We start from the raw sequence: 17053 nt of genomic DNA, 5'->3' as shown, positions 1-17053 counted from the left end.
ATCTAAAATATCGCTTAGATTCAGGACCTGGTTTAAAAACATGTAAAGTTTACCATCACATTCTATATGCATATTGACTTTAGTATGTTTACTTCTAATAAATTAGGATTTTTCACCACAAAAGAATTGGTTTTAGAGAAGAAATATTAAAAAAAAATAGAACTATAAAGCTCTCCAGAGTTGAACCATCTCCTAAATCCCTTATTATTTAGTGATTTGCATATAAACACCAACAGCCATTTTCTGTGGAATATATTTTAACACCTCATACATATTGATAATAACAATCACAGTAAGCCTGAGTCAGAAATAAAACAGACCTCCGAATATTTCATTTAGTTTAAAGGTTATGGGGCTGAAATGAAAGCTTTCCCTAATCAAATTCACCCACTGCCATTCTGAGTCAAGAGTCTGTTGCTCTTTAACCTCAAGCTGTTTTTCTCCTCTCCTGTCCCAAACGCCGCCTTTTCATTAGCCAGCTCTGCCCTGCTGCTGTCTCCCTAGTGTGCCCGAGGCTATAGGAGGAGGGAGGACAGGCTTGGTCTGCAGCTGTCTGTGTAACAAGCAACTGAGGATCTGGGTTACGGACAGGAGGCCGAGGCATGGGAGGAGGATGAGGGAAGGGAATGAGTACAGTAGGAGGGTAAGAATTATGGAGGGACTGCTGAAAATGGGAGGAGATAGGGAAAGTAAAAGATTGGGCGGGCAGAAGCTAAATAAGGGGGCGGGAAGAGAGGGAGTGAACTTCCAATGATACACCAAGGATCAAGTGTGCATGAAAACAGAAATTAAGGAACAATATAGAACTTGCGGTGTGTTCTGCTTGCTCTTTGCTCTATATGGGACTTTTCCAGGAAATGCTTTGGGTATTATATGAATGAGAACTTTTTGAAAGGAATAATGCTAAATGGATAAATCGTTGTTGAAACGGATTTTATAAGACTTTATATGAAAAACATTGGTCCTAAAAATAAGCTAATCCATTTGGATATATCTGCTTTTGTATCGCTGCTGTGGCAAAGTAAAAGGGATTCTGAGATTTTCTAACGTGATTCGATATCTGGCATCTTCTTTAAGGTAATCTAAATCCTGATAACTAATAACACTGCTCTAGTTTATATAATGAATGAGATGCTTTGTAAACTGCGTGGTCTTATTCAAGTGTGTGTGTGGGGTCTACGGTGTATTTTTTTTTTAATCCTTATAATGCAAAGCAGGTGGTAGGGGGTGAGATTTATAGTGAGGTCTGAATGCAACTTTCACTTTAATGAATAGTCTCCCTAGAACAGCTTAGACAAAATGCAGACCTCTAAACTTAGTAAGTGTAGTTGGATGTTTTATTATAAAATGCATCCAAATTATAGGAGCAACATATAATTAACATAACTTCATTCTTTGTAGTATTTGAGCGATATGATTAACGAGCATAAAATCTGGTGTAATTGCCTTGTCATTACTAATAATAGCGTCATTTTAATTTACATGTTATTTAAATTCCTTTTTATATTGTAAAATACACTGTTAAAATATTCCCTTGAATTGTCAGCTGGAATGAGCAATGTATAAATAGAAATGATTTAGCCCCTATGTATGACCATTGGAATGACATCACATACAAGGATGATATGAAGAGCTTTATATAGATTTATTAAATGACTAAGTGGCCAAAATAGTTATGGAAATTCTCAGAGCCCCATGTAATAATACAATGTTTAAGAGCACATAATACCAAGCTATAAGGGAGTATCGGTAGCCTTTTGCTTGCCATGGTCGGTGTGTAAGGAATTGCTGAGTTATGGAATGTGATCCAAGTTTTCTGCAGCCTTTAGGTGTAGCTGGACCATGTCATCACTGGAGATTATTCGTCTTCTGCTATAATTAGACCTCGTATTAGGAAACATCATGAGAAACCAACCAGAAACGTCAATTGTGGTTTCTGGGAGATAGAAAAATAAAACAAAAAGCTAATTATAGTTTGGGTCAGTCACACAGTTATTTATAAAACAAAAAAGTGCTCTGTTTACTGCAGTTCTTTATTATACATTTGATTAAAAAGATAAATATATATATAATCTCACTGTGGTTTCTAATAACCAGTTTCTCATGTCAGTCTGGTCCAGTTAAATCATGTATGGTCTTTATACAGTACTCTAATTCTTTATTACTCCCTCCCTGCTTTTTATTCCCACAGTATCTCTACCTCTCCACATTTGCAACACATGACATCCAGTTTGTATTTGCAGTCCATCTTTAGATGGGAATAGTCTTTGTGTATATGTAGGTTGTAGCATTTACCTTGGATACCACTGTTGTGGTTTGTGTCCTATGCATGTTAGATATTCACAGAGCACATTGAGACACATCTAACTGGTTGGTATATTGATCTTGCTAGCAGGGCCTTAGAACCTGGAAAAAATGAAATGTTGCTCTCATTCAATCTGTGAGACTTGTCCATTCATCTAAATATGGAAACAATTGAATTTTTTTTTTATCCAATTAGTTTGTACCATTGAAAATGTACACAATACTATTTGTCATACACATAAGGTGAAACTGATTCTCTGTTAGCGTACTGCTAATAAACATTCTCACACTGGTTTTAACTGTGCCGTGGATATCTGCATACAATGTCTAATATTTAATCCTATCACAATCAAAGGATTTTTTTTTTTTTTAAAGTAAATCTGATGGTGTAAACATCTTTTGAAAGTGGCTGTGCAGTTAAGATAGAGGAAGCCTGTGTTGCTTTAATCATTTCATGTCTTACAAATAGACATTTATATGGCTATCCGTTTCTGATAAAGGGACAGTCAAGTCCAAAAAAACTTACATGATTTAAATAGGGCATGTAATTTTAAACAACTTCCAAATTTACTTTTATCACCAATTTTGCTTTGTTCTTTTGGTATTCTTAGTTGAAAGCTAAACCTAGGAGGTTCATATGCTAATTTCTTAGACCTTGAAGACTGTCTCTAATCTGAATGCATTTTGACCAATAGAGGGCATTAGTTCATGTGTTTCATATAGATAACATTGAGCTTGTGCATGTGAAGTGACCTAGGAGTGAGCACTGATTAGCTAAAATGCAAGTCTGTCAAAATAACTGAAATAAGGGGAAGTCAGCAGAAGCTTAGATACAAGGTAATTACAGAGCTAAAACGTGTATTATTATAACCGTGTTGGTTATACAAAACTGGGGAATGGGTAGTAAAGGAATTATCTTTCTTTTTAAACAAAAACAATTCTGGTGTTGACTGTCCCTTTAACTACATTTGAGACTACCTGCTACAGTGAAATACACCTTTCATTTCTGACTTTATTTAGTAAGCTCACTAAAATGAGCAGAGATCTCTTGTGTTTGAATATTTTAGTAAATGAGCTCAATAGTATGTCCACCGGGATGACATTTTGTTTCACAGGAGAACCCTATGAATATAAAGAACTCCTTAGTATTTGTAGATGTTCCAACATATGTGTGATTTTGAAGGTTGTATTCTTTTCATATATTTTGTGATTTAATTCAAAGCCAGATATTAATTATCTCCCTTGTGCTGGGTGCATTAAAGGGACATTTTAGTGCAATAATATAAGGCTCTAATTTATTAGAGCACTTTATTATTATTATTATTATTATTAATATACTGATATGTTCTTAGTAGCTATCTATTTAACCACAACAAAGTGCTTTTTACTGTTCCTGAGGATCTGAACAGTAAGCCAATCAGAAGGAGCATACACATATAGCAATCACTCACTGGCCATGTGCAACTCAGTACCAGCCAAGCAGTGCTTTTTTTCACCCATAGTCACCAAGGCACTTTAGTTTAATTATAAAACGTTTGAATAAATTGCTGCATTCTAAATGTTATGCTACCATGTTAAGTCCCCTAATACAATGCTATTGCACATGGCTGATTCAAGATGTAGTGTGATATTTTAGCTATTTGATTGGCAAAAAAAGAAATTTGTTTGTTTTTATTCCCCTCTCACATATCGGAAAACTTGCCTTTTTTTAAGTGTGTGTTTCCTAAACTGTTAATTGGATGCCCTCAGCTTCACTCTGTTCTTCCTTTGCCCTTTCAGTACCTATCAAAGCATTTCATATTAGCATAAATGAATGGTAACTCCTACTGAAATCAGATCACCTGGCATGGGCTCAACTATTTGTCCATTCATATGTTGTAATAATTTATAATTAAACACAGACCAAGTACAAGTCGACTGGCTTTTTTTTTTTTTTTTATGTAGCCAAGTAGGACACCAAGAAAATTCCACAGGAAGCAGTGGAATGTAGAGAAAAATGTCTACAAACAAATTTCTTTAGACCTAGACACAATTGGCATATGCTGGGTGGTTTAATTTTAATTGCTAAGGAGAAAAGTATATTAAGCAGTTCTAAGCATTTTCTTTTAAAACAAACCATATACAATCACACTTAACTTGATGTTTAATTACTAACTAACTAATTTTGTCCAAATGATTTATTAAATATTATACATTTTTAATTTCATGCACTTCTGAAGTCATTGTATAAAATATTTTAAAGGCATATAGCTCACCCAGACACAAATGGTATGATATGTTGTAAATAAAACTATTGTTTCTACTTCAAATGTATATTTACATAGAATATATATATATATATATATATATTTTTTTTTTTTTTTTTTGAAGGAATGTCTCCAAATTCCCCCTAAATATGGCTTGTGTGTGTGTGGCAGAATGCTATCTCTTTTAGATGCAACACAGAGAAAAAATGACTTTATTGTCACTTGGGACACTGAACACAATTTTTTTCTTTCTTGATTGAGAATTTGTTTTCATTCTCTTGGTATCTTTATTTGAAAAGCAAGAATGTAAGTTTAGATGCCAGCCCATTTTTGGTGAACAACCTGGGTTCTTGCTGATTGGTGGATAAATTCACCCACCAATAAACAAATGCTGTCCAGAGGTCTGAACCAAAAAATGGCTGGCTCCTTAGCTTAGATGCCTTCTTTTTCCAATAAAGATAGCAAGAGAATGAAGAAAAATTGATAACAGGAGTAAATTAGAAAGTTGCTTAAAATTGCATGCTCTATCTGAATCACAAAAGAACAAATTTGGGTTCAGTGTCCCTTTTAAGTATCCCCTTCACAGCCCCTCCCCTAAGTTACATAGGTCAATTTTAAATTCTGGCATGTCAGACGCCCTAGCTGAGTTTCATAGGTGTAGATAGAAAATTAAAACCTCTCCCCATATTGTCCTTTCTTATAGAATACACCCATAGACTGAGGTAAATAAGTCTTCAGTGAGAAAAGATTGACAGAAACAGTTGTGAATCAGCTTTATAGAATAACAGGAAATATAGATTTGTTACTTAAATTGTAACTTTGTGTGTTGCTACAATTTCCAGTGCATTTATACAGTTTTGTGTACAAATATTCATATTTTTTGTACACTTTTCAAATGTTATACCCCGTAAAGAGAGTACAAAAAAAAAAAATCACTTTTTTTTTTTTTTAATTTTGTCAACGTTTTCAGTAATTTGACACTAAAATCTGTTTACTTTTTCCACTGCCCCAAAAGAGGCTGGAGTGTTTTCTGTAAGAGTCTGTAGAGTATCTTGTATATCTTTCTTTAAATGGACACAGAAAAGATAAGATAATTAATACTCAAACCTTTTCAAAGAGTATATCCCTGGACTGCAAAACAGTTCATATTTTGCTATGAAAATAACTGTTTAAAATTTATTTTAGAACATTGGATTTTGTATTAATTTTTCTTGCAATACAGTAAATACAAAAAAAAGTCTTGTAATTTCTCTCATAGTTCCATTTCTGGCTAATATTGTTCAGCCATCATCTGACTGGATGATGTGTGATAAAATTGCACGATTGAAGAAGGATAACATTAGCTATTTTTGGACGCACCATGAGACATAAATGGAAACACAACCAAGATTAAAACCTTTAATACTGCACGTTCAAACAGCTGTAGAAGCGTTAGTAATGAATGAATATAAGCTGCCTCCGTTTTCAGTTCACACATCATTCAAATGTCATTATAAAAAGTCTCTATGCACTTTGGGTGTTTCACTAAGAATTTTGATTTTAGTTTTCAATAATGTTATCCTTCTAAACTGATTTACAAAGATTTAGGGAACTAGAAATCTGTTTAATGAATCAGCACTATAGGATAACACAGATATTTACACATTTTGTTTTCCTATTGCAGAATTATTTGAAGGTTTACTGAATGTAACTGTATATGTTTCTTGAGTTATGGGGAAAAAAAACTATTTTATAGACTTGCATAGCTCTCCCCCCCCCCCCTTTCAGGCATTTCTGACAAAAGAACTGTTTATTTACTGTTTTGCATGTGAGAAAAGGCTTCTTACCTTTTGTAATACAAATTTTCTTTTGAGGAAGCAAAATGGCCCAAAGCAAATAAGGCTCTCTGGTTCTGTATCTACAGGGCACATTTTAATAACACAGCACTTCCTAGTTCTGCATCAATGCACAGCAAGATCTATCAAAGGGAGCAGTGCGACCAAGCTAAAAAAAAACATACTGTGTAAACAAACTAATTGCTGAAATCTGTGTGCGTTTGTAAATAAAATACTCATTTTAGTTATGGTGGAGATAAAAGCATGAGATAAAAATACTTCATTTCATAAAAGTAAGAGCCATAGAATTATTGTATAGAAAATTAGCAAATATGGGCAAGTATTTCCACTTGCCTATCCACAGAAGTACTCTGTATGCATTAGCGCTGTGGAATCTGTTGGTGCTCTACAAATAACTGATAATAATATACATTGTTACCAATTCACCAGGAAACTCTGGGTAAGATATGCAAATTAGATATACAGTATCTCACACTTTTTGCTTACAAGTATTGTGTTTAAACACAACAACCCCCTATATATTGGCGTGTCCTGTTTACATGCTCCAATACATGTGTAACATAGCCTTTAGCATTGTAAGTGCCTCAGCTTGCTGACAATTGGTGCTCTCGGCATTAGCGGATCCTTGGTGGGCTCTGCCAGTGTATATGTACTGAGACTGTTTTGCTGCGCTGACAACTAAAATCTGATCCACTTGTGCAGAATAGGGACTTTCTGGTTTAATGGCCCATCTTCCTGCATGCTTTTAATTAATATAGAAAGTGCCAAGGGAGCAACTGGACACACCACAGATGCATATACCAACAAAGAGTTCATAGAAGATTGTTTATTAATGAAATAAACACGACAATAATAGTTCTAGTATAGCTGGGAAGACAGGCAACAACGCATGTTAAATAGGGTTAGATACTGGTTGCAATTGTTATGAGTAGGTGTGGTTTCAATCATTGTGGTATATTTATCAATGTGCGAGTGGACATGATACGAAGTAGCGTATCATGTCCGCCGCACATCGATGAATGCCGACCGAATACGCGGTCGGCATTTATCATTGCACCAGCAGTTCTTGTGAATTGCTGGTGCAATGCTGCCCCCTGCAGATTCGGTGTCAATCAACCCGATCGTATTCGATCGGGTTGATTTCTGTGTCCGCCGCCTTAAAGCAGGTGAACAAGTTATGGAGCAGCGGTTTTTAAACCGCTGCTTCATAACTTCTGTTTCTGGCGAGCCTAACAAGGGGCCTCAAGTTCCATACGGAGCGTGATAAATATGCCCCATTGACTCTTGTACCTCTAGACTTTTAAGTGTAATTTAGAGTTGTATGGACAAAGGAGATCCCTTCTTCTAACTATGCTTATATTTGAGAAATGATAAAGAAAAATGGAAACGGACCAATAGGGTCTGAGAAGACATGGGACAAAATAAAGTAAATGTCAGGATACAATGGTAACTGATGTCCTTTAGCAGTGCTATAAAGTGTAACCTAAGCTATTGATTGTATTGTACCATTACAATTATATTTCTACTTCCATGTATCTGTACATTTCAGTTAAAAGTAATAATAATTCTATAAATGCTAAGAAAAGCATGATGCACTTAGTTAAGGTAATGCCCAATAACTTAGCATGATATTTGCAAATGTACTATTGGAGGAGCTATAAAAGTAGGAAACATATCTTAGTGGTTGTGTCTTTTTGCATAATCAACTCCCCCCCCAGTTCAGTGTTGAGCAGGGACATTTGTTCAATGCTAATTGTTGTTTTCACGGGTTGTAGGTACCTATCGGCATTGGATAAAGTGTCCTAAAATATTTTATTCCAGATTAGCCTTTGTTGAATATGTAAAAGGAAGTATTTTAACCCCTTGAGAGCTAACAGCTCTGAGCCGTCACAAATTTTCCCAATCAGGTGCTGATGATGGCTCAGAGCCGTTGCTAGCACTCACCCACCTTGAGGGCAATCTGGGGGCTCCAATTAACTCCCACCCTGGGGATCGGGGCTGTTTAGTGACAGACATCCGCTGGGCTTCCCGTTTCATGCCGTGACATCACGTGCAATGATGTGATGATGTCACCGTGCAACTTTTATTTAAAATTTACAATGCACAATATAGGGAAAGGGGGCATGCTGCTTAGAAGCCTGTATCTCAGGCATATAAGCAGCTACAGACCCCCACTGTTGGAAAGGTAATCGCCTAAACTTTCCAACAGTCTTGGGGATCTGGAAAAAAGTGGAATGTCCCTTTTAATGCGGGGGCTCAACAAACCCAGGTGGCAGGGAGGCTCGACAAACCCAGGGAGCCACTCGTGACTTAAAATTAGGCCCTGGCTCCTTGTGTTAGAACCCCCAATGCACATATAGGTGCCCCACTTATCCCTGCCTGATGCGACTGGGTCCTTTCTCTTTACCAATGATGTGACATAGAGGTTGGGAGTTAACGGCAGTTGATTTCTCCTGCAAGTGCAATAATGTCTGAAGCTGTCAGTAACAAGGTGAATACATTGGGAGCTAAGCAGCTCGGAGCGTGTGAGCATATATGTAGCCCTGCTGACTTGCACTTTATGACAGTTCACTGCATGCTAATTGCTGTCAATTTAACTTGTTAATATATAATTATAAGGATGGCCAAAATTCCTGGCTCCTAAATTTTATGGCCTGGCTCCTAAATTTTGTACTAATTTGTAGAGCTCTGCTTTAATACATGTTTTGTATTACAGAACAGATAAACAAAGTTACAGCTTCACAGGCAAGTCTGAAAATTGTCTGAGTGATACAGCCCCAGATTGCAACACCCAAGACATTAAACATTGATAGGCCCAAGAGCTGGTAGCTAGCTGCTGATTGGTCGCTGCACATATATGGCTCTTGTTATTGACTTACCAATGTGTTCATCTAGTTTCCATGAGTGCTCTTTCTATATAGGATACCAAAAGAATGAAGCAAAATTGATAATAAAAGTACATTGGATAGATGCTTGCAAATGTACGTTCTATCTGAATCATGAAAGTAAACTGGGTTTTATGTCCCATTAAAAATGTTTTTTTTTTTGGTATCTTTTGTTAAAAACGGTACCAGGTGTGCTCAGCTATCTCTCAGTAGTGCATTGCTGTTCTGGCGATGTCTTTATCTGCACATCCCTTTGCAGAGGTTAAATACATAGTTCTATGTAACTCCCAGTACAATAATAAAATCCTCTGATGATTTTAATTTAGCATTGTCTGCAGTACATACACTTCCCAGAGTGATACCACAATGCTCTGCTCAATCAGTTTTGTTGGTGATGCTTTCTGCTATCAGAGAAAGAAACAGGCTCACTCAGACATTGACAGTAAAATGACACATTTTGACATGTCTGGTTCTCACATTTATTTAAAGCTCTTTTTATAGGCTGCCCATGTTTGTTTGTAAAATACCACAAGTGTGCACATGCCATTTTAACAGGTGTGACTGTTTGATGAAATAATGGCTTGACATTTCCAGTAACTGTGGGCAAGGAAACAAAAAAAAAAAACAAAAAAAAAAACATTAAAATACATATGTTGGGGTTGGATTCTATATTTGCTTTACTGCAGCAGTCAAACATATATTTACTTTGCTTCAAAAAAAGATTAAGCAAAATCTGCTTCCAATTGACATTGGATCTAGCAGTAAATGCAGTATACATGACAACTGCCCATGCCATATTGGTGAATAGAATATAAACATACAATATTTATTAAGCACACAAACATTTAAAATGTTACATTTTAAAACATCCTGCTTTAGATGCAGCAACAAAAAATACATTTCATTTCCTTTTATGTGTCACAATCTGTGAAACCTAAATGACAGATACATCTTGTACACGTGTACTACACATGCAATTATGTGATCAATTTTATAATGTAACAATGGAATTACAACAATGTGTTGATTAAACTGCTGTTTGTTACATTTTAGACATGTTTATGTAGCAATCTATATAGAAATTATAAATGATATGTTTCTAATGCAGGGCTCGACAAACCCAGGAGTCACTGGCTCCTAGAACTGTACCCCTGGCTCCTATATGTTTCAGTTAGTCTTCATACTATATATCTTTTAATACATATCATTGTCTGGCTCCTAATTTATTTATTTTTAACAGATTTGACAACCCCCGTTAATCTAATACATTTTTAGATTTGTTTAGTCATATATTGTGCTATCTGATGCATATCTTACTTTGCTTGTTACATTATTTATTGTTTAAACTATTTGTCTCCAAATGTATATTCTAAACAGCTTCTTCCATTGATTCAATTACATTTTATATTTTTATTCTTGTAATTTTGTATGTATATTAATGTAAAAAGTGCCGCGTTGCTTTCAGCTGCCTTTAGAATCGGAGCTACTGTCTATTACAGCTCTGGATTTGCTGTATTGGAAAACTGCAAAATATTGAAGAATGATACATAAAATTGTACATATATTCTACAAACAATTGTTGAGTCTAGGAATGATTTTATATAAAGTTTATTTGCATAATACACAATTATAATGACTAAACTGGTGGGCAGTCTTGTCAATCTATGCCTGAGCAACCCAAGGCAGAGTGAAGTTTAGAAGTCTGGGTCTGAAATCTTGGCAGAGCTGCACATTTATTGGCGGAGTTTGATTTCTATGTGAAAAAGTGATATATAGAGGAGAAGGAGGGAAAACTCCCAAATTGCTTTGATCCTTCACATTTCTTGACTTATGAGATGAAGGAGAATCAAAAAATGTAGGAGCCAGAACTAGGTTTTTAGCAACCATGACTCTCTGATACCCGGTATTTGTCAAGCTCTTGTATGACATGAATTTGAGAGATTGGAGAGGCCATATCAGTCTTGGTATAACAAATAAAGGGACAGCAAACACTAATAGATATAGTCAACACTAAGATTAGCTTGATAACTGTATGCAAATGTATTTCTTAATATATGTTATTTTGATAAATGAGTATGGGTTTTAATCACCATAAAGTTATGGACACCATTATGTTATAATCTAGGTTTCACAGTACATAAAGGATCCTTACATGCAGTAGAATTGCACAACAACAAATACAATACAAAGACAATTTATGACACACTCAATTAAATAAGCAGTTTTTTTTTTCAAAGATCAGTTCATAACCCTACCCCCTGTATCATGTGCTAAGCCATTAGCCAATAACAGACACGTATACACTGTGAACTTCTGCACATGCTCAGTAGGAGCTGGTGCCAGTGTGTATGTGCATATGTGTGTATATATATATATGTATATATATATATATATATATATATATATATATATATATATATGTGTGTGTATATATATATATATATATATATATACACTGCATAATTAGATAATAGAAGTAAATTGGGAAAAGTCTAAATCATGTAAGGTTATGTTTTACTTTAGTGTCCCTTTTAAAGGGATATGATACTCATATTCTGAACTACTTGAACCTGTTGTAACATGTCTATAAAAAGATGAGAACATATCACATGAGCATCTCTAGGTAAAAAAGGAAGATATTTTACATAGAAAATGTCTTTAGCTCACTAGAGTTATTGCTCTGTGAGCAGTTATCCTTCCCCTACCATTTTTATTGTCATATGCATGGTAAAGACTCCCTCCCCAAAAAACAAACAGCCTATCAGCATCATCAGTTCTGAGGTCACACTTTGCTTTGATCTCTTGGGATTTCCCCATAATCCTGTAAGATTTTATAGTAAACTTCCTTAAAGGGACACTGAACCCAATTTTTTTCTTTTGTGATTCAGATAAAGCATGCAAATTTTAAGCAACTTTGTAATTGACTCCTATTATCAAATTGTCTTCATTCTCTTGGTATCTTTATTTGAAATGCAAGATATTTAGATGCCGGCCCATTTTTGGTGAACAAACTGGGTTGTTCTTGCTGATTGGTGGATAAATTCACCCACCAATAAACAAGTGCTTTCCATGGTTCTGAACCAAAAAATAGCTTAGATGCCTTCTTTTTCAAATAAAGAAAGCAAGAGAACGAAGAAAAATTTATAATAGGTGTAAATTAGAAAGTTGCTTAAAATTGCATGCTCCATCTGAGAGAAAAATTGGGTTCAGTGTCCCTTTAAACTCCTTTAAAGAAGGGGAAAAAGTGACAGTGTTCACGTGCCAGATGCAATATTCTTCACAAGTCCTTGGACTAGCATCTGGACTGGAGGGTTACTCATTTTCAATAGGATGTGGCTATTGAGGAAAGTTTAGGTAAAATATCTTCCTTTATATATAGAGATGTTCGTGGGATATTTTTAAATCGGCTTTTTACTGGTATGCTGCATCATTCAGCATTTGGATAGAATGTCCCAAATATCCTTTTTAATTTTGACATTTGCTCATTATGAAACTAAGGTGATCACATAGGTAAGATCGGTTACAGAATTTGTTTCTGGTTTTTATGTATTTATTTTATGTCAAATCACTCTATTTATTGTCTTGACACATGAATCCAATCGTGCCCTCTGCCAGCCAGTGTCTAGTTGACAAATGAAAATGGTTTGTGAATGCTGTCAAAATGAATCCTGTCCTGTCTAGACAGGAGTCGGTCAGTAAGGTTTTAAAATTGCTTTCCTCAGCAGAAGTCAAGAACTCTGCATACCTCTGTACCTCCAATTCATTTATGTTGGATATTTCATTTATTTATTCACACTAGAGCATTGTCAGTTCAATTTAAATTACTAATTTTCCGTCTCTGCACTCTGCATATCTAGGTGTATTTATCTGCGACACACTGTTGTTAAAATACCTTGTACTTGCAAAGGCGTGTGTTTTTTTTTTTTTTTTTTGGGGGGGGGGTTATTGGGCAAATTAAAAAAAAAATATTTTAGTTTATTATAATCTTATATAAAGAACAAGTATGACTGGGGGGGAAAAAGATATCTCTATATAGTCATCTATTAACAGAGGGGCCTGCAAATGTATTTGTTATTCACGTTAAAGTTATTTGGTTTGACAGAATAAGGAACTTTTGGCCCTGGGTAAGCGGCATTTTGTGATTTTGTCATTTTTAAAGTGATGGTATCTCTCCCCTTTTTTTAAAGGGACACTGAACCCACATTTTTCCTTTCATGATTCAGATAGAGCATGAAATTTTAAGAAACTTTCTAATTTACTCCTATTATCAAATTTTCTTCATTCTCTTGGTATCTTTATTTGAAATGTAAGTTTATATGCCGGCCCATTTTTGGTGAACCACCTGGGTTGTTCTTGCTGATTGGTGGATAAATTCACCCACCAATAAACAAGAGCTTTCCATGGTTCTGAACAAAAAAAAATAGCTTCGATGCCTTCTGTTTCAAATAAAGAAAGCAAGAGAACGAAGAAAAATTGATAATAGGAGTAAATTAGAAAGTTGCTTAAAATTGCATACTCTATCTGAATCATGAAAGAAAAAAATTTGGGTTCAGTGTCCCTTTAACTCAGATCCAGAAGGTTAGTGATATTTTAGATGGAATTTTATAAATTAGTTTTAATGAAGATGAGCTATAACTTAATTTGTTAATATAGATATGAAATTCAAATTTGTCTGTGAGCTAATGGTTTGAATTGTTGTCCAATCAACACTCTTGCTACAACAAAAGTGCCACATGGGGAGAGCACTAATTGGAGAACAATTCAAACCATTATCTCACAAAAAAAATTGACTTTCGAAGTTGGTGTGGAGAATTTGAATTTGATATCTGTATTAAAAAGTAAGTTATAGCGCAACTTCATTACAACGGATGAATTAAACTCCATCTAAAATATCACTAACATTCTGGATCTGAGATTAAAAATGAGAGAGTTTACTATCTCTTTAAGGGTTTTTATTCCAGCTGGTTGAAAGGAGTTTGTGGATAATTATGCAATTGTCTACAAAGTTGTGTAAGCGCATAAGAAAATGGTACAAATGTTTAGAAAGCATGTTTTATTCATTATAATTATACTAATTTAATTTTATGACTGTACTAGACTCAGTTACAGTAAAGCCAGAGGGATGTGGTTACTTTGCATTATTTATATGGCATATTCAATATGTGTTTGAGTTGATGCAATATGATTTTTTTTTTCTTTCTTCCTATTCCTTCAAAGGACAAAAGTTTAAACTTTTACGCGATAACTGATAAGGAAGAGCCAATTTATTGCAGGTTTTTAGTCTGAGTGGTTACATTGTGTGTTAAGGTAACATTTGGGTGTGGAATATCAGTTATGTTTGCATATTTCACAACCTGCTGATAACCTAGGGCTTACCTTTATATACTAAACACATTTTTGTTTATTAAGGTAATTTTTATTATGTGAATCATATTTCCTTTTTGCAGCAAGAAAGTATTCAATGCAGAACTTAATGTGTGTGTTTTGCTTTGTGTAGGCTTTGCACATGGTATAACATTGTTAAAGGGACAGTATTCACCAATTTTCATATAACTGCATGTAATAGACACTACTATAAAGAATAATATACACAGATACTGATATAAAAATCCAGTATAAAACCGTTTAAAATCTTACTTAGAAGCTCCCAGTTTAGCTCTGTTTAAAAGGTTACTGGAACACCCACTGCAAGTGGGAAATAGCAGACCCTCCCCCTTCCTTTGCATATGAAAAGACAAACAGGAGCAAGCTGGAGTACACGTGGACGTTCCTGAGCCTGCCTAGGTAAAGTAGTCTATTCAACAAAGGATACCAGAGAACAACATTTATTTAATAATAAAAGTACATTGGAACTTTTTATACTTTTTAATAAAAAAAAAGTTTTATCTGAATTTTATAAGGGAAAAAATATTAATAACTACATCTGATTTAACTCTTATGTTAAGGGAGAGATTCAGAAATTCTGATCTGTCCTTCAAGGACCAGATTTGGACACCCTTGGGTTAAATTACTAAGAATAACACGATTTTTCTTTTGTTGTCTCCTTAGAGCAAAGTCAAGCTTCCAACAAGTGCTGCATTATTCTATTATTACCGGCTAAGCTTCTTAGCTTTAGTTGCATAAGCCGTATGCAAATTTACCTTGTTGACAAACCCAACAAAAGAATTCCTTGGCCAAAGTATTAGCACTTATATACATCTTGAGTAAGATAACTGTGTGCATGACCTTTACAAGGATAGCACTACACTTCATTTGGAGGAGGATCTATAAGGTGGATCCATGATCATTTTGCTCCAGATAGTGTTTAAGGTTTTACCTATATTAGATCTGTATTTTGTTATATAGAGCATGGTCCTTGTGAAAACACGACAAGTCACTTATGTTTGGCATTACATTTTCTTTCCCTCTAGAGCATGGCTTGACAAATCCAGGGAGCAAAGTATTTATGTCTCCTAACATCTATGTTCTAAAATGTTTAGAATATCCCTTTTATATCTATATTTAAAATTCGTGCCTGACTAACCATGTTTGGCTGGCTCCTACATTTTTTTTTTGTTTTGTTGTTAATATTTAAAGTTGCCAATCCCTGCTTCAGAGGGTACAACACACCTCCAATTATGTAATTCATTTAAATGAGATCCCCTTCTCCTACAAGATGCATGCTAGTAAAACAATCTGTCTTATTTCAGTTGCAAGCAAGCTTGATCACACCCTGATACTTATACACCCATACAACCACCAAAGGACTGCTTGGGCTGTAGGAATATGCAGTTTTTGGTTGTTCAGATGTGCTACATAATCAAATTATGTGATTCAGGATCCTCAGAAAACATTAGCAAACTGTAATTCTGCTGGGGCAAGGGATTCTGGGTAAGAATATAAGCAAATGAGTTTTGAAGCTGTTTTTTGGATGAGAAATTCTTTGTTTATAACTGACATTACAAGCAAAAAGTTGATATGCTTTGAACCTATTTCTAAAATCCTTACCCAGAACTACTTGCTTAAAGGCGCACTGAACCCAAATTATTTCTTTCGTGATTGAGATAGAGCATGTAATTTTAAGCAACTTTCTAATTTACTCCTATTATCAAATTTTCTTTATTCTCTTGGTATCTTTATTTGAAATGCAAGAATGTAAGTTTAGATGCCGGCCCATTTTTGGTGAACAACCTGGGTTGTTCTTGCTGATTGGTGGATAAATTAATCCACCAATAAAAAGTGCTGTCCAGAGTTTTGAAACAAAACAAAAAAAAGCTTAGATGCCTTCTTTTTCAAATAAAGATAGCAAGAGAACGAAGAACAATTGATAATAGGAGTAAATTACAAAGTTGCTTAAAATTGCATGCTCTATCTGAATCGCAAAATAATAAATTTGGGTTCAGTGTCCCTTTTAAAAGGAAGAACTGTTTGCTAATCTATTCTTGGAAGAAAAAGTATCCTAATTTGTTAGATATGCATATGAACTACAAAGTAAATTATTTTGCATATTAATATATTTGCTGTGGTGTTTTTCCCATCACCCTTTTGGTCACCGTAACTTATATTCAGACACGAAGTGAATATAACAGTTCTATTTTCTCTGGTCAGACTATTCATATATTTTGACTACTATGCGCCCAATGGAAAATAATGACAGGAACAAGTGTTTAAGTTAATATATATATATATATATATATATATATATATATATATATATATATATATATATATATATATATATATTTCATGTTGTGTTGTGCTGTACTTTTTCTGTGTTAACTCCAGCTGCATTCTAATCTACATG

The 17053-nt window shown here is 34.7% G+C and overlaps 1 protein-coding gene across 1 annotated transcript in view; it reads left to right on the top strand.

Moving 5' to 3' along the window:
* The first annotated feature begins 765 nt into the window (after positions 1–765).
* RASGEF1B (RasGEF domain family member 1B) overlaps positions 766–17053 on the top strand; it is a 43925-nt gene continuing 27637 nt past the window's right edge. The window contains exon 1 of the mRNA XM_053703348.1: positions 766–1077. The gene's annotated coding sequence lies outside the window, so the exon portion shown is untranslated. The remainder of the gene's footprint in view (positions 1078–17053) is intronic.

Source organism: Bombina bombina, chromosome 2 (assembly GCF_027579735.1).
Source record: "Bombina bombina isolate aBomBom1 chromosome 2, aBomBom1.pri, whole genome shotgun sequence".
Taxonomy (NCBI): domain Eukaryota; kingdom Metazoa; phylum Chordata; class Amphibia; order Anura; family Bombinatoridae; genus Bombina; species Bombina bombina.
The sequence above is the reverse complement of the archived record's forward strand: the minus strand, read 5'-3'. Positions and strand labels throughout refer to the sequence as shown.